General features: G+C 45.7%; 1 protein-coding gene across 3 annotated transcripts in view; it reads right to left on the minus strand.

The window, feature by feature from the left end:
* Positions 1-25,413, minus strand: part of KIAA1671 (KIAA1671 ortholog) — a 1,398,419-nt gene that overhangs the window by 975,931 nt on the left and 397,075 nt on the right. For all 3 annotated transcript variants that reach the window (XM_069619385.1, XM_069619384.1, XM_069619386.1), the window contains one exon: positions 1,531-1,677. The gene's annotated coding sequence lies outside the window, so the exon portion shown is untranslated. The remainder of the gene's footprint in view (positions 1-1,530; positions 1,678-25,413) is intronic.

Genomic DNA, 25,413 nt, shown 5'->3' on the forward strand with positions numbered 1-25,413 from the left:
AGCACTTCTTAGAGAATACAGAGATAGTTAATTAAGGTTGTTAAAACCAAGAGGTATATTAAGTAATGTAGGAATATAACAGAGTTTTCTGATCCTCGTTAAAAGTACACATGCATGTAGATATACAAACCACGCACAACTACCCACTTATTCAATGCACAATCTATCGTGGACATGGTTTCAAATCACGAGGTCAGAAAGCATGCAACATGAAATCATGTAGGCACATCATCATGAGAAAGGGAATAGAAGGGAATCATGTTTCCAACAGGAAGTCGCAACATTAACTGCCGGTTGAGCAGTCACAAGGGTGAGAATGGTAAGTTGGTGCCAACCTTTCAGCTCCCATGTGAAAGAATACAAAGAATTCTTTTTGTTGCCACACTGTTCACACCTCACAATTCTATTGGTCACTAATGACCAAAGCGGCCCACCCCAGGATAATCAGTAGTCAAGTTATATATTAACATTTTAACATATTGACTGTCCAATTAAATATAAGTGAAACCATATGGTCCCACCATGGGATTATTACCATGAGGTAGCCACTAGAAAGGTTACGAGGGATAGGATAGGACAATAGGGCTAGCCATCGTATAGAATCACCTATGGAGCAACCAAGACTGTCCAATCAACAAACATGAACTTGTGTCACTCCACTTCTCACTATAATTTGAAGCCATTTGGTAATGTTTTTTGAATGATTTTCGGATTCTTTCCAGCTGTGGTTGCGTGTAATAAACTTGTTTTTCCTGATCCTGTACACTTTTATTGGCTCATTCAATTACTTTTATTATGTTGATTTTAGGCCTTACCCTACAGCACCTACTGCCATTGTTATGGCTTTGAAGCGCTGTGGTGTGGAAGGACCTTATGAAGACAGCAGTCTGTGCAAACATGGAAATAAAAAATCATTACGTTTCATGAACCCAAAACGCATAGAAATGCCTCTAAAACACGACTCTTAAAGCAAAACGACATCAAAGTCGTCTTGAACACAGTGGATGAAAATGATTTTCGATCGGTTCTTAAAAAGCTTTCATGAATACATTTATCTTCACGTATGACTATCATTAAAATATAAAAACTGTAAAATAAAATCTTTGCATGCATTACTATACATATGAAGAAATATTAAATGCAAAAAGTATTATATGTGTTGTATATTAAAATGTAATATTTTTAAGGAAATGCGTTCTTTAGAATTCGGAGTACTATGAAATTGATTCTCAAGGAAAGTCCACTGCAGTTAACATAAAATAGTTTGTGTGCCTAATGAATTCTATTGAACAATCTTGGAAGGACACAGGTATGAGCAAGCCCCAAAGGGATGATTCAAACCTGCTTGCAAGACATTGCATCAAGAATAAAGTTAGATCCATTTCACAGATGCAAATTCGCTGCCATACCTACCTGCAATGCAAAAATAAAGTGCAAATGACAAACGTGCACTTCTGTTTATTCTAGTTATTCAAGATCGGTTAAGAAAAGTGTATTCTGACAGTAAACAAATGCTTGTATACTACTTACTCCTGAATGCAGCGACTTGTTGAAGACCAGTGACTGATCAAGCGAATAGGACGTATTGCTGATCATTCTTAATATCGTAATGTTTCAAAGTAAGTGCTGGAATGATTAAGACATTCACGCAATGCCTGATAGTTGCCATGCCCTTGCCTGTTAAACAAAAAATGGTGGTCAGAATACAGTGCACAGTAACAATAATAAGCACACATTGTGGATATTATGTATTTTGCATATGCACAAAATGACTGAACATTAGAATCAAAACCCAGTCATTTGAATTTTCGGCGCAAATGGAACTTCAAACACAGCCGACTTAAAGTCGGGGTGCATTTTAAACCAAGGTGGTTCACTAATCAGCTACACAGATGATAAATAATATGTCTGAATAATCCGAAGACTACCTCAACAAGATGACATGTTGAATTAAAGGAATATTTTATAAAGACAATGCATAACAAATACATAAAATTACAAGAAAATGCTAAATTTATTAATAAAAAAGTTAATTGATCGTGCTGGGATAGTCATAAATATACACCATTTTTTTCCAGTGAAAGTTTTAATGGATAAGTGATTATTTATTCAAAATGTAAACAAGTTAAATTAGTCAAGTGCTCGCTGCTAACGTCTGCCTCGGAGCTGCAGCTCATACGCCTAAAGCCAGGCAGTGGTACCTACGCCATTGCTCGTTCTAGGCTAGTTTACATGATCATCATTACATTTGGTAATATTTCCTCTCATTTACAGCGCAACGAAACATAAAGACCATGGTTTTTGCTATATTACAATAAGTAATTATTATGGTTAGTATATAATGAGCAAACGCACACAAGTTCAAAATAGCTGATGTGAGCAGTGCTTGGAGCAGCCAAGGGAGCTGGCATTAAACAAGGAAATCAATTAAAATGTAAACTCATAAAAGCAGGCTGCAGACAGGGGGAGGGGGGGGGGGCACTAGAATCTTGAGGAGGCAGACCATGAAGCCATTAAGGAGCAGGGATGAAGAAGCGCGGTGCAAGGAGAGGAGAACGGCGTACAGGTGACTGTACTTCATGTTGTGAGGAAATTCATGGATGCAAAACCCACCCACAAACGTGTATCAACTAAGAACAGTTTTGATAACCGACCTCACAAAAGAAACAGTATGCCAGAGAAGAAGGAAATGTGTGAGACAAGTCTGTAGATAGAAATGTCAATATAGGCAGAGGGAGGGGTCATTATTAAGAGATTCCGACCCGCACCCAAGTTATGGCCCGAGGTGAAGCAGAGGGAATAAGTTTGGAAACGGTCATTATCTCAAGTGATTATGTCATGGCGTTTCATCCATTCTGCCCTGCGGGGTAGGAGCAACGGGTGAGACACCATCTCAGTTCAGAATATCCCTTCATATAGCAGAAGTAGCACCCTTCATAATAACAGAAAGAACATCAGCTTTAAAAGTGAAAGTAGAATATAGTGCTTTTGAGACGTTCCTATATTGTATCCTGTGAGGATATATAACATTATGTTTAAGTATAAGTAGAAGGAGAAGTGGGATACATAAGGGCAGTCTACACTGCAATATATAGAAAAGCAACAGTAGTTCTGAGAACAGCAACAGTATACTCAAAGCGCTGTAATGCTCAAAAGGGCACCTGGAGGACTATATTAGCATTGTATTGAAAAGCAGTGTGATGAATCCTGCAGCGTCATCAATGATCCCCCAACCTAAAATCTCCTCCCATGTGACCAGGTGAAGGCAGACGCTACCTGATCCTGACCCTCGGGGTGGGATTCTGGGGGTGGATCACATGGGAGGATATGGCGGTCATGGGAGAGTGGTGACTCCAGCAGGAGAGAAACAATATTGTTCTCTTGTGTGGAAGATCCCTTCATTTCAGAGTAATTAATGGCATGCTGTCATTATTCTGAACCATCTAATTATAAAACTCTGAAAACAACTTTGTTCGACCAAACCTCTATTCAGTCTTCATGTGCACATAGTGAACCTAGAATGCATCCACATCGGATGAGTAACTTAGAATCAGTTGAAACTTCCTTGAACTGCAGGTACCAGAAAGCCTCTGGTACTTAAACGAGGAAGAGGAGCAAGGAGTCCATGTGGAGAAAATCTAACATTAACATTAAGTATAAGTAGAAGGAGAAGTGGGATACATAAGGGCAGTCTACACTGCAATATATAGAAAAGCAACAGTAGTTCTGAGAACAGCAACAGTATACTCAAAGCGCTGTAATGCTCAAAAGGGCACCTGGAGGACTATATTAGCATTGTATTGAAAAGCAGTGTGATGAATCCTGCAGCGTCATCAATGATCCCCCAACCTAAAATCTCCTCCCATGTGACCAGGTGAAGGCAGACGCTACCTGATCCTGACCCTCGGGGTGGGATTCTGGGGGTGGATCACATGGGAGGATATGGCGGTCATGGGAGAGTGGTGACTCCAGCAGGAGAGAAACAATATTGTTCTCTTGTGTGGAAGATCCCTTCATTTCAGAGTAATTAATGGCATGCTGTCATTATTCTGAACCATCTAATTATAAAACTCTGAAAACAACTTTGTTCGACCAAACCTCTATTCAGTCTTCATGTGCACATAGTGAACCTAGAATGCATCCACATCGGATGAGTAACTTAGAATCAGTTGAAACTTCCTTGAACTGCAGGTACCAGAAAGCCTCTGGTACTTAAACGAGGAAGAGGAGCAAGGAGTCCATGTGGAGAAAATCTAACATTAAGTGTAACGTGCAGTCGCGTTGTCGTCAAGATGCTAATCAGCTGCGTGGGGAATTTAAACCCAAAAATGACCTGCAGCTCATAGAGTGTGGCAGGAGAGAGGTGAAAGGCTGCATAGAGCACGAAGCAGGAAGCGATCCCAGAGGCAGAGGCAAACCCACGGAGAATAGCCATGGGGCGAGCAGGGAACATCAACCGGTAGCAGGTTGGCGGCACTTGGGACTGGAGAAGAGGAACTACAGTGAAGTTAAGGTGAATGGTGTGCAGCAGGGCCTGGGGAGACGCAGTCCTGCAGAGCGGCACTGGTTCTGGTAGCGAAGGACATAGGAGTCGACACGGGAACCAAATGAGATTCGGCCAGGAAGGAGACGCTTTCCCAGTTAAAACTCCTTGAAAGTCCTTGCAGCAGCCGCATGGTGAACCAGTGAGTAAGCCTGGACGAGTAGGGGGCCGGGACGTTCAAACACATTAAAGAGTATGTGGGAAGCATTTTTGAATACCAATCAAATAGAAATGAAAAGAGAAGACAAATATGGTATAATTTTCCTGACATGAGATGTCAGTTGGGGGAAACCTGGAACAAGCATTGCCAAGAGACACTAAGAAATGTTGAGAGATAGAGCTTGAACAACCCCACATATATGGGATGTGAGTGTGGGGGGAAATTGGTACAAGTAACAACTGACGTCAACAAAGTCGTGTCATTGAAGAAGTACAATTGTGTGATACTTAAGAGGAATGTTGCGGAGAGACCGGATTAGAGCATCGGGTAGCGAACCTTTTTGGAAAGAGATACCTGGCATGAGCAAACACCAGGGGATCTGTGTGAGCCAAAAGAGGACATTCCTGGCAGGAGAGTGCACTAGGAAACCCAGTTTGAACTGTTGTGTTGATGATAAACTTTGCCATATTAAGTTGTTGTTTCAATTGATCATTTTGTCAAACATAGGATTTGATAATACTTGCCTTTTGCCATACTTTAATCACTACTAGAGAAAATACATCTGTTTAACCATCCTAAAAAGTAGGAAAGACTTTCCGTTGCCATATTCCAACCAACATGGTGGAAAATACATTCTGTTATGCCATCCTGAAAGACTAGGAGAGACTTCCTCTTTATTATAGTCCAACCAGTGTTGTGGAAGAGAAATTTGTTTTGCCATTCTGAGGAAGGTATTGGGTAAAAGACATTTGCGTTGCCTTTGAGAGACTGGTTTTTGAAACAGAAAATTTGGAACACATTTCCTGAAATAGTCCAGGCGAAGTGAGCCAACCCCAGAACACAAGGAGTGTTTTGGGTCAAGTTATATGTTTAGGTTTTAGCACAGTCCTGTTGAATTGAAATCGGAAACATGGTCAGCCTGTTCTAGTTTCATAGGAAGGGACATTTGCTTTAGGATACAGAAAGTTAGGCCTTTATCCAAACCCCTTTGAATTAACAAAATGGCTAATGTTGATAATATTACCACTTTGTGTCCACCTTTAATTTTTGACCCCTCACACTCTCCTCACGTGGTGAGACAATCATATCCACTTCTAGGTTGAATAACGATTCATTAGGTGGAGACAAGGAATGAACAGACTGACCAAGTGGTGCCCTAGTGGTTGCTATAGACTTTTATTAAGTGAAAAATCAAAGCCTATCCATCCCTAACTCTAAGGAGATCTCCCTACCTAAAATAAAGAAATGTGGCTGCTCGTTGGGTACTCACTGTGAGAGTCAAAACAAAAAAGCACTGTCCCGGTCACAAAGGCTCCTACTCTATGGTGTTCTGTCGTAGTGACAGGGATAAAGTCTAGCTGCTGTTGTAGTCCGGAGAGTGACCCCCTTCTCCTGGATGCAAAGCATTCAAATGCCCCTCCGGTTGTTCAAAGCAAAAGTTCCATAAAAGTTCTGGGTTCTCCATAACCCAAGAGAAAATCAAATGATCACAAGGTTCTCGTAGGGCTAGGAGAAAGAAGTCTTTCTCTTAGCTGGTTCTCCGATGTCTTTCACAGTTATTAATAAGGTTTGTAGTTCCCTTGTGGAAGCTTTCACAATCTATGGGTTTCCCTTGTAGATTTTTACACAATCTATGGGTTTTGCACATCTCTTAATCTGCCTCACTGGAACGAAGAAGCGGTTCCTGGAGTCCCTCTCGACTCTTCAGCACTGCCCTTTTGTGGTACTGGACTGTGAATTGTATCACAAAACTCTTCTTTATTGTTTTCTCAATTGCTTTAGGGCTTTACAGTCTCAAAAGGATTCTCGATTCTCCTGTTTTTTTTCAAGCAAAAAGAAAATGACAAAAACAATGTTTTTCTTCTTATATTGAGGAAAGCAAGCACTGAAAAGACTGATCTCTTGGCAGGATCTAGTGTTGACCAATCAGCCATATGTATCAAACTGATGACAGAAAATGATTGGGGTTTGGCTCAATTGACCTCTACGTCTCCATCAACGATTGCCCTCCTGCAAACTCTGTTCTCGTCAAATGTTGCCCCAGAAGACCCATTGACGGTTTTCCAGTTCTTTGGATTGTACTTGAGAAGGTAACCCCTTGAATACGTTTCAAGGGGTGTCTGGTTGCCAGAACCGTACTGATAGACTTTAATCCCAAAGACCAAGGTGAGGGTTAGTTTGGTTACTTTACTGCCCTTAATCTGATATTATTGGTGGCCTTAAAGGCTCTATTACGTTTCCCATGGCCCTCTCCCGGACTTTTAATAATTCCCATTACCCGGTACTTGGTGTCGGGAGTCTTCACCTGTTCGGCCAGGGTTTTCGTGATGGTCACTCGTCTTTTTCCACTCTCATCGCAGCTCCCCAAGCGTCTTACCGACAATATATGTCTGGTTAACTAGGGTATTCTGCCACGCCTCCTCTTGCTCAGCTTGACTCGAACCCACCAAGTTTCATTTGTAGAATGTTTGGCGCTCTACCTCGATGCAGGGTGCCTATTTCCTTCTTTGTTTCTGCTCTCTCCACGGCCAACCCCCATCGGCCTGCGAGATGGCCTTGTGCATCCCCTTAAACCACACCCTTCACGTCTGTCGCTCAAGGTTTTTGAGCCTTCCTCTAGGTTTCTCTCGACATTCGCTCTGCCAGGTTCTAGATTTCTTTCTCCACTTCAACTGTTCTCTCTGGTTCCAGTACTGACTCTGGTTCTCTCTCCGGTACTCTCGTCTGTACTCTCTCTGGTACTGTCCTTGGTACTCGCCTCGCTACCCTTCCACCTTAGCTTGTTGCCCTAATATAGTAGGTCCTGCCCTGACATAACGTCCATTCCATTGACTGCAGCTGTTCTGGTATTTTCCAAGTCGCTTGCATCGTTTGTGTGGTTCTTCGTCTCAGTACCTAAAACATCAGGATGGTTCAATGCTTCACAATAACAAAATGTTTTGGATATGAGTTTATACCCATATGGTTCAGGTACTATCTTCAGCGTACCGGGTTGGGGTTTAAAGGGCTGTGCCTCCCAATCGCACCCTAATCCCCAGGAGAGGAGTCTCTCTCCATGAGATCCTCCCGCATGATACCACCCCTACGGGGACTAATGGTTAGCAGCCTCACCTCCCTAGCCTCACAGAGAGGGGTTCAGCCCGGAGTAGAAGGGACACCCATCTGAAGGATCGTCACAGTTAGCAAAAGCATAATCGATTATAGAAGCATTAGTAGTAGATACTCTGGTAAACATTTCCTGGGGAATCAGGAGTACAGCAACCATTCAACATGCATAGCCCCAGTGTTTCAAAGAGATTTGCCCAAACAGTACCTTGAGTGTCATGGGATAATACAATAAAAAATAGTATTCCTTAATGGGAGAAGAGCTGGGGAGGAATTCTCACATTAAAATCACCCATTGCAAAAATATTGTGACCACCACTGCGAGACACAAGTAAGCTATGCACACCATTGACAAGACCTAAGTTGGGTGTATGTCCTGGAGATCATTTAAATCAGGGGTCTGCAACCTTTGGCTCTCCTGAGGTTTTGGACAATACCCATTATCCCTAGCCAGAATAGTCTATGGTGAATGATTATGGGCGTGGTAGTCCAAAAGATCTGGAGAGCAAAAGGTTGCGGACCCCTGATTTAAATTAACAATCAAAAAGTTGAAGAACTGCCCAGTGGGAGTTTTCCAAGTAGGCGTGACTGCTAATCTGTCGTCTGACTCGCTATCCAGTTTATTTAATGAGAACATTTTTTACGCTAATTATAAATCCCCATTTCGGATGGCCCAGCATACCTTTAGTTGCAACCCTCTGAATGGTGCATCTGTCTTCAAGTGTGAGTTCCTCAGTTAACCAGGTTTCCTGTATCGTAATGCCATAAGCATTAGTGTGCGTAAATAAACCATCTGCTTCCAAATAAATGGGTATGGCCCTGTGTATTCCATGATATGTGAGGGTAATTTCTGAATGTGAATAGGGAGGAAGGAGGAAAGCTAACCCCAGTTTTGTGGAGAGTCCTCTTCTGTTCGCATGTGTACCCTTCTCTGATCACTTTATATTGTCATAACTATAACCTGGTTCCCGATGTTGGTTTGTGCATCTCCAACGTGTATGTCATTTTGAATATATAATCTAGCAACATCAAAGTAATAATGTTGAGGATTCACCACTGACAAGGGGGCAGATTATACAAATAGTTGATCATTACATTAAAACGAGCAATCATAGCCAGGTTGCAACATTTCTCTTCAAAAGTCGCGATGCAGTCAATGCTAGATTGAGAATAAATTGACAAGAAAAGTAGCAAAACGGCTATTTTATATAATTTCTACTAGATCAATATCAGAAGAAGCAATAGCCCTCAAAGACAAAGATTAAGAAATGTAGAGCAATTAAGAATACTATCTAGTGAGTCACAAAAGAGACTATGAACTCTAAGAATCTTTGCCTTGGGCTTTGAACTATCACTGATAATTTAATTCCAAGGTTTATTCAATGTATTGTGTAAGCTAGTGGAAAAAGTACAAGAAGGTTGCTTAAGGGTAGTCAGAACCAGGAGGCTCAAATTTGTTTCACATAGCCCATGAGATGAGAATTCATTATTATTGGTATTTCAAAAGCTGAGAATAGTGGGCTGGACTCGAAGTGGCATCCGCATGTTAACATCTGGTATCTGACTATTATCTATTTCCTACAGTATGAACAGGATGACTAGTCCCTCAAGATTAACAGTCGTTATTCGATCCCAAATCAACTACATTGGGAACAGGGTCTACAAGGGTTACTGGTGGCTTCTTGGGAGCAGCTAAATTGCTGTTGGGTAAATGGTAGCGGATATATCTCGCGTGGCTAATTTGTTGTATTCCATTTCTGTAGCAGTAAACCTAATTTCAGAGCCAGTAAAATGTGAACATTCGGTTGAGCTTCTCGTATGGTTGTTATTTTATTTGGGGCTTTTTTGTAAGCCTTTTGCCTACCGTTGGAGATACTATCATGATACCATAATTGTTTGGCGCAGCTGTTGTTGGTGGAGGAATATCTTGAGTATTATATATTCATCAACATTCATATGATTACCACTTCATTTACTTATCCTGATCTTGTCAAGCTGAGGATTTGCCTGTTGCAATTTGGTAGGTGTAGTAGATTCAGAGATGATGCATACAACATTTGCCATAGGTCTCCTTGGGCAAGTTGGTTAGATTATCTTGTCTAACAATAATGAATGGTCAGTCGTAGTTTTATGAAGGCCTTCACATAATCAGACTAATGATATGAGGCGGTAATCAAGGGCCTGAAATTGCAGGTGGGAGGGAAGTAACAATTATCTGGCGACTTTTCCAGTGAGATTGGAGTTCCTGGCAAGACCTCTTTCCGAAGAGTACAATCTAATACAGACAAGTGTGGTGTCACCAGCAGACTGGTATTCATTTGATTATTATTGGTGGAATGATGAATCTCTACGTTAATTAACCCTTTAAGTGCCAGGCTATTATTGAAGTCTATGCAAAAAGGACGAGTATACTCGTCCTTGCCACATAAGGGGTTAAAGTGATAATTTTAGTTTTCAAGTTATTAATGTTCACATCTGAGATTATATGGTCTGGAACTTCCACACCAATATGAGTGTTACAATCTTGTTGGGTAATGTGAACTGGGTTTCGAATTATATGAATTTTAGAGGAAGGGCCATAATAGCCTGCTAAGGAGATGACCCTTAGTTTTCAAACAAGGCCACTGAATTGGGCAATTAGGCAGCTCATTAGAACAAATTACCAATTCCACTGAAATAAAAGGCAGAGCATCGGGAGTATGTACCATCTGGGGTGGGCACAGCCAATGAGGTAATAGCTTGGGTAAATGTACTTTCCATGCATACTAGCGAGCTGGATAACTATTCTTCCAATCTTGTGTTTGTACTCTTAAGGAGAGTCTGATGCTAGGGTAAAAGATTTAGTAGTTTTGGAAGCTACTTTCTCAGCCGTGGGTACAGAGGTGGTTGACTTGTTAGATGTAAGTTGGCGTGATGTTTTTGCTTGTGTACAGCGTGTCTTCATGGTCAAAAGTGCTGGGGATTAACTCACAGCTGGAGTGGTTAACGGGTGATAGCCCAAACTGTCAGCATCATTGGTAGACCTTAATATTGATCAACCTTGAAGCACTGTCTCCAACCCAGCATTCACCATACTGCTAGATGACAACACGCTTTGCATGCTGCTTCAGCTTTGCGGCTCGAGGGAAGGGTGCTTCAAAGGGCCTGGAACGCCCATCAGCCACCGCCTCACCTGCAGCAGAAACAGCAGCACAGGTGAGTGAATAGAAGAGACAACAAATCCTCCGTTTTTACTTTGCCATAGCTTGTTCATGCTATGAACCATATGAGCATGCTCTGTGTAATGGACCAAAATGTGCTGTAGGCAGAAATTTGTGCAAATGTGACCGGTGCGCATGTAATAGGTTAGGCTATTTAAAGCTAATAAGGACAACTGAACTGTTTATTCTTGACCAGAAATCATCATGGGAGTGGAGGTACAATGCTCATTGAAACAGATAGGCGGATCGGAAGTTGTCAAATGACGTCACAAGCAAAAAGAAACAGAAACAGACTGCTCCTTAAGGAAAGGGATCCTTGTTATGGTGTAAGGTGCAATGGAAGTGCCAAAAGAGAGTGCTTGCAGTCATTTTCTGAAATATTCTTAGATCAAATGACTAACACTATAAAAAGGTACAGTGTCTGGAAAGTGGAGACCTATTAGACGCCAGAGGATGTTTCACCAGTGCAGGCAGCAATTGTTGGTTACGGAGGCCCTATGAGGGAAAAGGGGGCAGGGATTAACAGTATTTTCATCAACAATGATCACTGTAGAGGACCCGCCTTCACGAACAAGGGGACAAGGCAGGCAAAATGCTGGCTTGGTTTGAGAAAAGTGACGAAGGGCACCGACATGTCAGTGAAATCATTAACACACAGAATTAACGGGTCCAACAGGACCCCGAAATAGCAGAGGCATTCGCAATCTTTTATGCCACATTCTACAGGGGCCCTTCCACCCGGTTGGACCTTTCCATATTGGACGAAATAGCCCTCCCTTAGCTATCCGAACTACAACATACACAACCGGACAAAGATCTCCCCAGAACAGAGATAGCGGAGGCTATCGCCCAGCTACACTCTGGAAAAACACCAGGCCCTAACGGCCTGCCGGTGAAGACATGGAGGAGGCTGGGCGGGGTTATGATGACCACCCCCCTTCACAAGATGTTCCTCCACTCCAAAGTACTGGGTATCCTCTGCCCTGACCTGCGCAAGGCCAGCATAGTGGCCATTCCCAAACCAGAGAAACCCTCGGAACTATGCAGCTCATATAGGCCTATCTCATTAATTCATGGAGAAGCCAAGATTCTCGCTAAGCTTCTTGCCACCACGTTACTGTCAACCATTTCCTCTTTAATCCATCTCGACCAGTGTGGCTTCATGCCACACAAATCGACATGCATGAACATATGTCGTCTCCACTTGCTCATGAAGCAGGCTCCTATCCTTGCCACTCCCGTCACCCTGTTGGCTATTGATTTTGAAAAGGCGTTTGATTCGGTGGTGTGGGAGAGCCTATGGGAAACAATGCGTTGAATTGGGTTCGGCAAGACCTTTCTGGGATGGGTGAGATTACTATACGAAGCCCCACAGGCGGAAGTCAGGGTAAAAGGGTGGCCCTCCAGGTCCTTTGCGCTGGGCAGGGGGACACAACAGGGATGCCCCCTGTCTCCACTTCTTTTTGCATTAGCTATCTGGCTCTGCCAGGTCAATACGTGGATGTGTTTTTGCTGGCCGGAAAGGGGGTGGGCGGAGAACAGCTTTACCTCTACGCCAATGATCTTCTGGTATACCTGAGTGACCCGGCCCAGTCTTGTCCAGTGGTCACGCAGATGTTGGCACGCCTTAGCGAGTTTAGCGGGTTAGACCTTAAACTACTCTTGCTGGGCATATCTGATGAATACACTACCAATCGGTGGGAAAAACTGTTCTTATCCACTTGCAGTCGAGCTGATCAAACGCAATATAGCTCAACGTTGGGGCTCACCAGAGTGCTAAGACTGAACCTCCTGGAATCAGTGGCAGACGCAGACTTGAAAAAGACGGTCACACATTTTTGAAGACCTGCTGGACAAGGAGCATGCCAGAACGTCCCGGTAGACCAGGCCCACAGAACAGTCCCGAAGAGACAGGACCTGGGCTCCAGAGCTAGGGACGTGGTGGCAGTATTGGCTAGATACTCGCAGAAGGAATCAATCCTCCACGCATCCTGACCGGCGGAACCCATACACTATAACAGGGTGAAAATCCATCATCTCTACCAAGACCTGGCTCATTCCACCCTCCTCAAAAGAAAGGAAATCGGGCCAATCCTGATAGATCTGCAAGACAAACAGGTCTAATATAAATGGACATTTCCCTTTGGGCTGCTATTTCAATGGGAAGGCAGAACGCACAGGATCACTACTCTACAGGAGGGACTACAAATTCATCATCTTGAGGACGAGGAGGATGCCACCAAGACAAGATCGCTGCAACGCCCCCAAAGCCCTGGGAATGGTCACAAGTACACTTGGGATGTAAGCGACCCCCTCCGCGGGGCTCGCAACCTTTGACTCACTAGAAGAACCACCCATAGACTAAAGAAAACTCATGACAGACCAGGGGGCATGGCAACAGTTTCCGCTTAGCTCGCTAACAATTTACCCCAGCACTTCGGGGGACGGAGAGCGTGAAAGACCGCACACTTGGAAGCTCAATGGGAAGTAAAGCAGATCCATCTCCTTAACGTATGGTGTGGGAGACACTCAAGTAAAGAGACCCGCACCAGAGCAAAGAAGAGGGGTGACCGTGGACACGGGGAGGGAAAGGGACAGTTGGGGGAGCTTGAGTGGGCGATCGAGTTAGGGGGTGGGTCGAGTTTCTCAAGTTGGGGAAGGGCCCTTACATTAAACCGATCCAGGGGCTTCGAACAATGCGTAGAGAGGCTAACCCTTACGTATGCATAAGTTACTCTCTCTGAACATTTGGGGGCTGAAAACCCCAGTGAAGCGGAAAAAGTTGTTAAGGCTGTTAGCGCATCACACACCGGATATCATAGCCTTACAGGAAACCCATATCAAAAAGACTGACTCCCAGCACCTAAAATTGAGAATTCCAGGCCGTTTTATGGGCTAATGCCAAAGGAAAAGTGGGGGGGGGGTACTGATTGCAATTAAAGTAGGACTAGCCGACACAGATCTTGTTCACAAAAATAGATTATGAGGGGAGATACCTTTTTGTAGTATTACAAATAGACATGCATATCCTCACACACGCCACGGTCTATGCTCGCAATACAGGGCAGGATGGATTCCTGAGAAGTGTACTCTCGGACGTGGAGTGGTGTGCCCAAGGGGAGACAATAATGATGGGGATTTCAACCTAGCGTGGGACCCGAACTGGGACAGAGGCTCTAATGCACAGGGCTCAAAACCCCCACCGTCATCAGCTCTGCAGCGGAAGATGGAACATCTGCTGTTGCACGATCTGTGAGTTACAAATAAGGGGACATGTCCAGGGTACACCTTTTACTCCCATGTACATCATACATTCTCCTGCATTAACTATATCTGGGCGTCACCAGCACTGTTGGGCAGAGTATAATACAAAGACACTCTTCCAATAACTCTCTCGGACCACGCTGCAATCGCTCTGACACAATCTGCATAGACGCCGGAAGGGACTGTGGAGCTGGTCCTATCCTAAAGAAGCACTAACAGATGTCGCTCTGCGGGGGGAGGTGGAATCCAAAATTAGAGAATATTTTGAATTTAACTGAGCTGTAGGAACATCTGAACCAATGGTATGGGATGCTTTTAAGGCTACCCTTAGGGGAGAACCGATCGCCCTGCGGGCACGCTGACGAAAGCAACAATGGACCCTGAAAACCCAATTGGAAAATTGATCTCAAGGGTGTAAAATTGAATGAAGCACTACACCTCTAGGAAGCTTCGGAAAGAGCATTCAGCATATTAGTGGGCAGTTAAATCTCCTCCAAGCGAAAAAGGCTGAATGGGGCCTGCTAGCGCTCAAACATAGGTAGGCTGACAAGAGAGAGGGTGCTAGAGAGCCCAGCCAAGATGGCTGCGAGCACGTGAGCTCTCCGACACCCTCTTAGATCAGGCAAATATTCGGAGACTCACCAGCCACATCCAGACTTCATATACGGTGTGGAGCTGCAGGAAGGCGAGGCCCTCAGGCGTGTGAAATCCTGAGAACATTTTGGAGCCCGGAAACAGCTACAAGTGACACAGAAATCTCCCCCACATGGCAACAACAGAAGAGGCACTGCTACAGAGAGGCTGTACTGGTGAACACCGAGGTGGGTGGCGCTCTGGAGGCTGTGAACCCCGCTTGCACCAGACAGCTTGGTGTGAGAGACTGGGGGAGGGACCGGCAAAGCCACAACCCTCGGAGTGATGGTTGGAGCCAACCGGTGCCCCTTGGACACACAGTAATGGGATAATCGAACCGCAGGAAGCAGTGTGTGACGGAGGCGCCGCCCGTTGGGACAAGGGGTGTCCCTGAGTAGCCCACGCAAACCTGGGGGATGGCAGCTTGGGCGAGTCGCCACCATAGACAGAGGCAAAGTTTTCCGAGGCTGGCAGGGAGGAAGAGCGCTTACCGGACAGCGGGAGCAGTGGATGGCTCGCAAGGCAGCGCCTACAGGGAAAGAGGCACAAACACAACACCCATGTGAACGGAGGAGGTGGACGATCCCCGGGGTGCCAGCAAACAATGCTCGGCTGGTGGGGGTTACTGGGCTCACAAACTGCACAGCTGGAATTCGGATCCCCTTAGAGGGATAAAGTTGGATGGCCTGCACACCACAAAAGTCAAGCTGTGCCAGGGACACTGAGGCATAACAAGATCGGTCCACGTGTGGACAGTAGGAAGGTGAGGCGAGAACTACTAACAATTGCCGTACCGTCCCCTTCCCTTAGTTGAAACATCAGGGGAAAATCAAGGCTCCACCCCGACCCTGCCTGTATCATCCAAGCATGGATCTCGGGCGGTGTGGAGCCTTGATTTTCCCCTGATGTTTCAACTAAGGGAAGGGGACGGTACGGCAATTGTTAGTCAGTGCTAGCCCCAGTGTCCTGCGCGCTTGAGAGGTGTGCTTCGATTGCATCTCCCTGGAAAGCCAGTCTGAACTCGGGTGGGGGGGGAAATCACCACATGGAGAAACATTGGTGGGGAACCCCATATCAAACGGTCACAGAGTGCAGAGGAAGGAGGGAGGTCGCTGGTGCTGCAAAAGCTTAACCCCAGGACTGACTGGCTGCAACACTTGTGTAAATAAGAAAGGGATATATTGCTACTATTGGTGACCATAATAAATTGTCTGAGCCTTAATCTATCCTGAGTTGGACCCAGGCTCTGTGTTAGTGATACGGGGGAACATTGCACTGTGGGCCAGCTGAGAGGGCCAACCAACCTTCAATGGTGATTTGTGATCAGTTGTACTCCTGGACGGGACACACCGGCTTAGCCGCGGAGGGGGCGGCGCCGCAACCCCAGGATCTCAGGTCTGAATAACGCTGAGTGACACAGTATTAGTGGCATTGGAGGAGTGGAGGCTGCCGCCGATTGGGAGTGGAAACCCTGGCCCCGCGGGTGACAACCATCTGGGGCATGCGAACAACATCACAAAACTGGAGAGGGAGTTTATGTGCTCCGGTCCCCGAGGAGACACGAATAACAGGCCACAGTAAAGAGGAGAACCTCCGGATGCCGTTCAAGGGACAGCAGGGGGCAACCCTGGTAAGGATCACAACCTCAACTGAATGCACACACTGCACGGGCGAAAGCAGCGGACCGCCAGGTGCAGACAGCAGTAGTAAGAGGGGAACAGATATCCCACTGCTACCCAGCACTCTAGACACAAGGAGAACACCAAGACATTATCAACCACGGGACACCCCTCGAGAGAGAGTGCGCCCGGAACTGGTCAGCGCATACTGCAGAAGTTACCTCCAGGTGCGAGGGGAAAGTCCAAATCCGGCAAGGGGGGGCAGGCAGCAATATTCCAAGCTGCAGTTCGACACTCCATCTCAGACGAAACACAATAAACCAATGGAGAAATCCCCAGAAGTGCAGCCCCTGGCTGCAGCGCTGGATCCATCCGGGGCATTCCAGGACATAAAAGCAATGTTCAACCAGCTGCAGTCCAGTATACAATCCCTGGACGGGAAAATAGACATGCTAACCTGGAAAGTTGAACACATGCAGGTCCGCTTAGACAAACATGGTGAGAGAATGGACGAAGTGGAGGGAAGAGTGTCGACTGTGGAAGATGAATCCACCTCACTGGTCAGGGACATGAACTTGTGAAAAGGGTATTGAAAGAATTAACAGATAAACAGGATGACTTGGAATCGTGATAACCTGCAAATCATCGGAGTGCCAGAGACTGTGGAACAGAACAATATGGAGCCTCTGGTGAAGGACATGCTGCGGGAGGCGCTAGGGACCGAGGACTTTTCAGCAGTACATATCATTGAGAGAGCACATCGGGTGCCTAGCGGGAAGAGACCGATCCCAGGAGCGCCCCCGACCAATCATAGCTCGGATGCAAAATTACCGAGACAAGGACACCACCCTGCGCAAGGTCCGAGAAAAAGGGAAGATAACTTACAAGGGTGTCACCAAGTTCTTACAGGATTTTTCAGATAAAGTCCAAGCCTCCAGGAGAACATTTATGGAAGTGAAGAAACAATTGAGGGACGGAGGAATCCTCTACGCCATGATGTTTCCTGCTAAACTCTGAAAAGAACATGAGGGCCGAGCCATTTTCTTTCGCACTCCAGAAGAAGCCACCACCTTTTTGGAAATGCAGCCGAGACAGCCCTGGCAATGGGGGAATAATGTGTGACAACTTGCTCACTGATGCATATCCTTTATTACTGCACAACACTTGAACTTGATTGCCTGTGGGTTGGGATGGGGTGGGGGGTATCATGACATTCCAGAGGTGCGGAGGCTGGCTGGGCTCCTGGCTGTCCCTCATGTGAAAGCTTCAGGTTAGTTTCTGGGTTGGTATTAGACTTCAGCTGATAAGTTGGGGTGATCAGCAGGGGCGAGGGGGTTGTCATCACTGACAAATTGGGGTTGTCGGTGGGGGTTGTGGGGGCGGACACGGTACACCTGATCTAATAATTTCATGGGTTGCAATACCAGACCAATTCAGTACTGCGGGTCAATATGCGGAGAAGCTTGGCAATACAGTAAAAGATGGTTACACTTAACTTTTGCACATGGATTGTTAGGGGGTTGAAATGCCCCACTAAACGCCGGAAAATATTGTTGTATATGCAAAGGCATCAGGTTGGAATAGCATTCCTACAGGAGACTCACTTGACATGTGACAGAGTCCACTTTCGGGAAACCCTGGGGATGCCACAAGTATTTTTCATCATACTCCTCATACATTAGGGGAGTGGGTACTCGGATACATAAGAGGGTCGGGTTCCATCAAACTAAAGTGGTAAGAGACGAGGAGGGCAGAGGCCTCATTGTTCAAAGTCCATCCAAGGGAAAATGTATACACTGATTAACTACTATGGGCCCAATCAAGACACAGTGGATACACTAGATTGGATAGACCAGCAGCTAGGGAAGTTGACAACCTGGGAGGTAGTCTGGGCCGGTGACTTCAACGCAGTAATGCATCCCGAACTAGACAGGACAAGGGAACGTCAAGGAGCAGGTAACAGAGGGGCTAGTCAATTGCAGGACATGACCCCTTTATGGGATATTGCTGATGTATGGAGAGTGAGGAATCAAACAGTGCGGCAGTACACCTGTCATTCTGCTCCTCACAACTCGGCATCGAGGCTGGATTATTTTGCATTCACTACTGGGCCAGGTTGCAGGTGTGAAGATCCTAGCCCGCACTTTCTCGGATTACACCCCTGTGACGATGGAGGTGAGTCTGGAAGGCTGAGCGAGAGAAGCACTTGTGTGGCGGTTCAAAAGTGAAGGCCTATCGGACACGATCTACAGGGAGGACTTAACAGAAGCTATTGACACTTATCTCGACCTGAATGTAGGATCTGTGGGGTCTGCCAGGATATTATGGGAAAGCTCCGAGTGTGTGATACGGGGCAAATGCATATCCAAAGAAGCAGGGATCCTTAAGCAGATCAGGGGGAGCTGGCGGGTAAAGAGCACCATACGGATGCTTTAGGCGACAAATCCGACCCCCACAAACGATATAGCGGATGAGCATGGGAATGATAGGTTTGGAGACACAGAGATAGTCTGACAATTCTTCAAATTTTATAATCACCTCTACTCCTCACATACACGCTTCTCAGGTGGATATCGAAGAATACCTGGACCAGGTGGCCCTGCACTGGTGCACTGATGACCAAAGAGAACATCTGAGTCGTCCCCCGTCACTGGGAGAGGTATTGAATGCTATTAAATCCTTGCCGAATGGGAAAATCACCGGGACCCGAAGGGTTCACAGCAGAATTCTACAAACACTACGCTGACAGACTGGCACCCCATCTACTAGGGATTTTTCAACATAGTTTGGAGACAGGACTCCTACCGGACACGCTGAGAGAGGCGATGGTGGTAGTGTTATTAAAACCAGATAAGCCTAGTACCGATTGCTCCTCTTACCGCCCAATCTCATTAATAAATATTGCTAAGATTTTAGCGAAGATCCTTGCATCTCGGCTATCGGCCATGATGCTGACAATGGTGGCGGCGGATCAGGCAGGTTTCATCCCTGGACGGTCAACCTCATATGGTCTGCAGAGGATGTTTGGGTTGATGGTGGCCGTGCCCCCCGGAGAGTCACTGGTGGCGGCACTGCTGGACATCACTAAAGTGTTCGATTCGGTCGAATGGCCATTTTCATTTACTATATTGCGACTCATGGGAATGGGGGACCACTACATTGCTATGTATACACTGACTATTATACACACAACCGACAGCCATGGGGAGAGTGAAAAGTCAATTGACATCGACCATACCATTGGAGAGAGGGACACGACAGGGGTGCCCTCTATCACCACTGCTTTTCACTCTGGCGATCGAACCGTTTGCTGAGAGGGTAAGGGATTCACACTTATACTGTAGAATTCAATTTTATAACCATAGGGTGGTAATATCATTATATGCTGATGATATGGTACTGTTTATTAAAGACCCCAGGGAAAATCTGGATCCGGTTATGAGGGACGTCCAGGGGTTTGAGGAAGTATCGGGGTTGAAAGTAAACGCTTCCAAGTCGGTGCTCTTCTCATTGCCAGAAAAGGTCGACCAATACCAAGATAGCTGCAGGTTCCAATGGCACATGACTCAAACTCGCTACCTGCGAATCTACATTGCCAGGGATCCAATCGTGGTGTATCACAGTAACTACCTGAGGGCCTTGGATCAGGCTCGAGAGGCCATGCTGAGATGGAGGAACCTCCCACTTAACCTGCATGGCCGGATCTCTATTGTCAAAATTACATTGTTCCCTAGGTTCCCCTATATCTTCCTGAATGCCCCGATAGCAGTCTCGGGAGACTACTTCCGCGGTCTGAAAGCTGCTGTCTTACAATTTCTATGGGCCGGCAAGCCAGCCAGAAAGACCTGGGACAAACTGACAGTGCCCAGACACGAGGGAGGATACGCCCTGCCCGAGTTTGAGGCATACTACAATGTGGCACAAGCCGGGTTTCTTACACATTGGTACGAGACGCAGGGGGATAGAAGTCATGTAGAGGTGGAGAGGGCGGTGCCCGCACCAGACCTGCTTTGGTCAATTATTCTGACAGCTCAGGCAGAACACAACACACACAGAACTTAGTGACTTGCAAAGCCTGGGCTAGAATAGAACGCAAAAAGGGGGTACTTTATTCGCCCAGACTCCCAGTAATACACATACCGGGGATTCCAATCATGAGTGAAACGAGGTTTGTAAATATGGTGAAAAAACTGGGAATTATACACATTGGAGAGTTCTTCTCGATGGGAAGTGCATAATGCTAGACGAGTTGAGAGAGAAAGGGGCTCTGTCCGCCCTGAACAAATTCCTGTATTTCAGATTTAAAGTGAGCCTACTCCTAGTGTTTACCATGTTCCCAAATCAACCACAGATCTCCCCCATATTAGATAAACTGCTCAAGGGTCTGATGGGCTGTAAGGTGATCACGGGTTTATACGCAATGTACATACAATCTGGAGGTATAACTAGGTCGCAGCCATGGGAGGAATGGGAAAGAACACTTGGGCGAGAGATCCCAGAAGAAATATGGAAATATTGTTGTGAAGGGACCAGAAAAGGGGCTATTAATGGCAGGTTCCAATTGATTCATTTTACATACATACATCAATTCTATTATACACCGGCTAAACTCAAGGAATACTTCCCGGATACCTCGGGGAGCTGCAATAGATGTCACTCGGAACAGGCTGACTTCCTCCACGTGGCTTGGAGTCGGCCGGGCATACGACAGTTCTGGGAACAGGTGTTTGACACGATTGGTGGAATTGCAGGCCAGACAAACTTTGACCCACTGATAGGATTATTGGGTTACACTAAGGAGGTTCCCAAGAGCACTAGGAAACGGATTGGGTTGCTCCTCACACTAGGTAAACGGAGGGTGGCAATACAGTGGTGGGGAAATTGAGCCCCAAAATATTGCAATGGCGAGCCAACAATGTATTGTATTGATATGGAAAATAGATGGGGATCGTTGAGCCGACAACGGTGCAATGATTATGTGGGATGCGTACACACAATATCTGCTTCAACAGCCTGGTGTCGAGGAAGTGGGGTCGTCATTGACCGACGCCGAGTTGTGAGGAATCCACACAGTACATGGACTGGGGGATGGGTGTCTACTGCAATGCTTCAATATGCTCTGAATTTTCATTGAGAAGATATGTGAACTTGGTTGCTCTCATATATATGATACATATTCAATCATAAGATTCATGTCATAAGAAACAGAATGCTAAGAAAGGGTGGCCTGGGGGTGGACTGTTGGCACTGGGTGCCGAATGTGTGCTGGTTTATTTTTAAAATCCCAATAAATAAAAGAAAGAATTAAAAAAGAAAAAGGCTGACAAACTATTGGCAAGACAACTCAAGCAGAAGACGGCAGCCCAAACAATCAAGGGGATCACTACCCCGCAGGGGGATTTGGCTCACTCTACCCGCAGCACAGTTTGTTACCTTCTGCACAGAGCTATACAAATCCGATAACCCAGATGACGCACTTCAGAATGGCTACCTTAGGACTGTCACCCTTCCAAAGATCTCCCAATCAGACTACACAGCTCTAGACGCAAATATTACATAGGAGGAGGTAATCCAGGCAATAAAATGCCTACCCATGAAGAAGGCCCCAGGTCCTAACAGATACACAGCTGGGTTTTATAAAGTATATCAACACATCCTGGCCCCTAGACTGACGTCTCTTTTTAATTCATTTGTACTAACAGGAGGCGTTACTCCCTCGATAGAAAAAGCCAAAAAATGCCTTTTCCCTAAACCAGACAAAGACCCAGCGCAATGTGGTTTGATAGACCCATCGCATTGATAAATTTAGATGCAAAACCAGAATCCTGGCCGGTAGACTGGAACCCCTATTACCACATTTGATACACCCTGACCAATCAGGATTCTTCTGTCATCGACAAACACATCCTAAGGGTCTGCCAAATCCTAGAAAAAACCCAAAAGAAAAGAGCCTGCAGTTCTCCTCTGCCTGGACGCAGAACAGGCTTTTGACAGGGTTGAGTAGGCATTTCATTTTAATACCCTGGGGAAGATGGGTATTGTGTCAAAATACATGGCCACGGTACGTACTAACTGTACGATTGCATGACTTTTAGTGAATGGAGAACCATCAAGTCCAATTAACCAAACAAGAGGTACTAAACTGCCCCCTCTCATCTCTCCGGTTTGCCATATACCTTGAGACCTTTATGTCCACAATCCGCGACATCAAGGGTATACAGTTCGGGTGGAGAGAACACAGTAATGGCGTATGCGGATGATATGCTATTGACCCTCTCGGACCCAGAGAATTCCCTCCAGGCGGTAATTAGGGAGATCCAGCGATTTGGGAAAGTATCAGGACTGAAAGTGAATCTTGTAAAGTCAGAACTACTGAACCTAACGTTGATGGGGGACAATCTAAGTCTAACACAACAGATATCCCAATTTTGATGGGTTCACAGAAGCATTAAACTTCTGGGCATAAGAATAACCCCAACATTGCAGGGCCTATATGGGGCAAATTATCTACCACTGATAGAGTAACTTTGATCAGCAACTTCTCGACATCCTGGCTGGGCAGGATGAATGCAATAAAATTGGGGGCCCTCCCCAGACTTCTATACTATTTCCAAACTCTCCCGATTACAGTGCCGGAATCATTTTTCCAAGCAGTGTACAAAACTATAAACGCATACATTTGGAATCAGAAACCTTGCTCCCCAAACCCCAGGTAACGATGAAACTGCTCCAGACACCGACTAAAAGAGGGGGTCTAGGGATGACCCGGCCCTCCGCATGTATTATAGGGCCACCCTACTTCGAGTCATCAAAGATTGGCTGGCACCCGAATCAGGGAAGGTCTGGCGCCAGATGTACCAGGCCGTGGTTGGCGCCCCACAGGGGAAGTATTATGGCTTCATAAAGATGACCGCCCATGAAACATGCATAGGTCGGACAACACTAGACTGGTTGAAAACAGCTTGGACTCGCTGGCCCAGAATAGGCAATTTACTACCTTTCCCCTCCCTATGCACCCCGATTTTTGGCAACCCCCAATTCACCCCTGGCATTACCGTAGGGGTGTTTAAGAAGTGGAAAGAAATAGATTGTACGAAAATAAGGGATATGTTCCTAGGGCAGGACATAAAGACGTTTGCCCAGTGTAAGACTGACTTGGGGCTTCTCGAAACAGACAGGATGCAATCCCTTCAGCTACGCCACTGGCTCATGGATCCTCTGCAGAGAAAGGCGGCCACCCGATCCGTTACTCGTTTGAAAGATTCCTAGCCACCAACCCAGTGAATAAACGCTTAATTCCCAATATATACAAGATAAGGCAGGATGCAGAACCTGGTGCTACCCCAAAATATATGACAACATGGGGGAAGAAACGTTAGGGGAACCAATTCTACAGGAAGACTGGGAGGCGCTCTGGCAGAATATTCCAAGACTGACTCACGTTATGCAGATAAGAGAGTTCTGGTATAGGCTCATGACTCATTGGCATTACACTTCCACTCGTTTGAAACAATTGTACCCTGATGCCTCAGACAAGTGCTGGCGGGGGTGTGACGGGGTGGGGGACTGGTTGCATACTTAGTGCGAGTGTCCTTAATTGGCGGTGTATAGGAGACAAATGAAACATTTGCATGCAATATTTGTAACGGGGCCTCCCAGGGGACCAAGGCAGGGCCTATTGTGCCTATATGGACACATCAACGGGTGATGGGCAAACACTACCAGGAAGGTATATATAATCCTATCATTGGCAGCTCTCCTAGTGATTGCGCAAAAATGGAAGGCCAAAGACCCTCCAGTAGAACAGGATTGGTTGGCCAAAGTTTGGCAGTTTGCAGCGATGGAATGGATGACATATTCATTGCAGGGCATCCTACCCAAATTCACAACCTACTGGGAGAAGGTGATGGACTTCTACATGAGGATTTCAGAGAAGGGTAAGGTCCACATACATTCTGCATACTGGAAATAGGGTGAAGACTAATGGTCAAGAGGCTCCAGAATCGGTTGGGGGGTGGGAGGGATACACAGGATACTGTTATTTTCTGTATTTTATGCTTGTGCAGATTCAAAGAAAACCAAATAAAAACATTTTTTTTAAAAAGTTACTGAGCTCTCAACTGAAGATAATTTTTTCAAGAGGGTCCACACATAGTCACACACAGGCCATGTCAATGTTTAGCCCAGCCGCTGACCCCAGTGCCACAGGAAATATCAAGGTTTTGAAAATGTTTCCACTCCAAAAGACTGTCACTTACAATAAACTGTTAATAATAATGCAAAATGTCACTTATTTACTAGCCACTCAGGAGACATTTTTTACACATGTGAGCAATAAATGTAGAATGCCAGCAGGACACTACACCAATATAACTTTGACATCCTGCCCTTCTTTCCTGATCTCTGTCGGTTGATCTAAGAATTAAGGTGAAAGAGGCCAACCTTCCAGGTGTCGGGGACCGACACATGTTAATAGAGCTTTGGCCAGTTTCAAATCATAGCATGTGGACATGGGGCAATGAATACAGAAAGTCTTCATAGAAAGCTCAATTTGACTTGATTTGCTTTGGGTTCTGATCCTAAACAAACATTGTGAAACCTGTAATACAAAATGACTTTGACAATACAGGACTTACTTTTAGGTTTAAAACACCCACCTGCTGGGTCCAGAGCACTATTTGCGCCAAAAAGAACACGAGTAACAAAAATTAAAAAGCACATGAAAATATTCTTTTGGGGGTAATATGCTCGGAATGTGGCAGGAAGATACCTCTGTGGTGGTATAATATGTGGTTCTCCATCTCATTAAAGGGCTGGCGTCCTTTGTTTACTCAGATGCCAAAGCTCGGCATGGTATCAAAATAAGACAGACACAATTGATCACAGTTC

This window comes from Ambystoma mexicanum, chromosome 10 (genome assembly GCF_040938575.1).
Source record: "Ambystoma mexicanum isolate Mex_15411 chromosome 10, UKY_AmexF1_1, whole genome shotgun sequence".
In the NCBI taxonomy this organism is placed as follows: Eukaryota; Metazoa; Chordata; class Amphibia; order Caudata; family Ambystomatidae; genus Ambystoma; species Ambystoma mexicanum.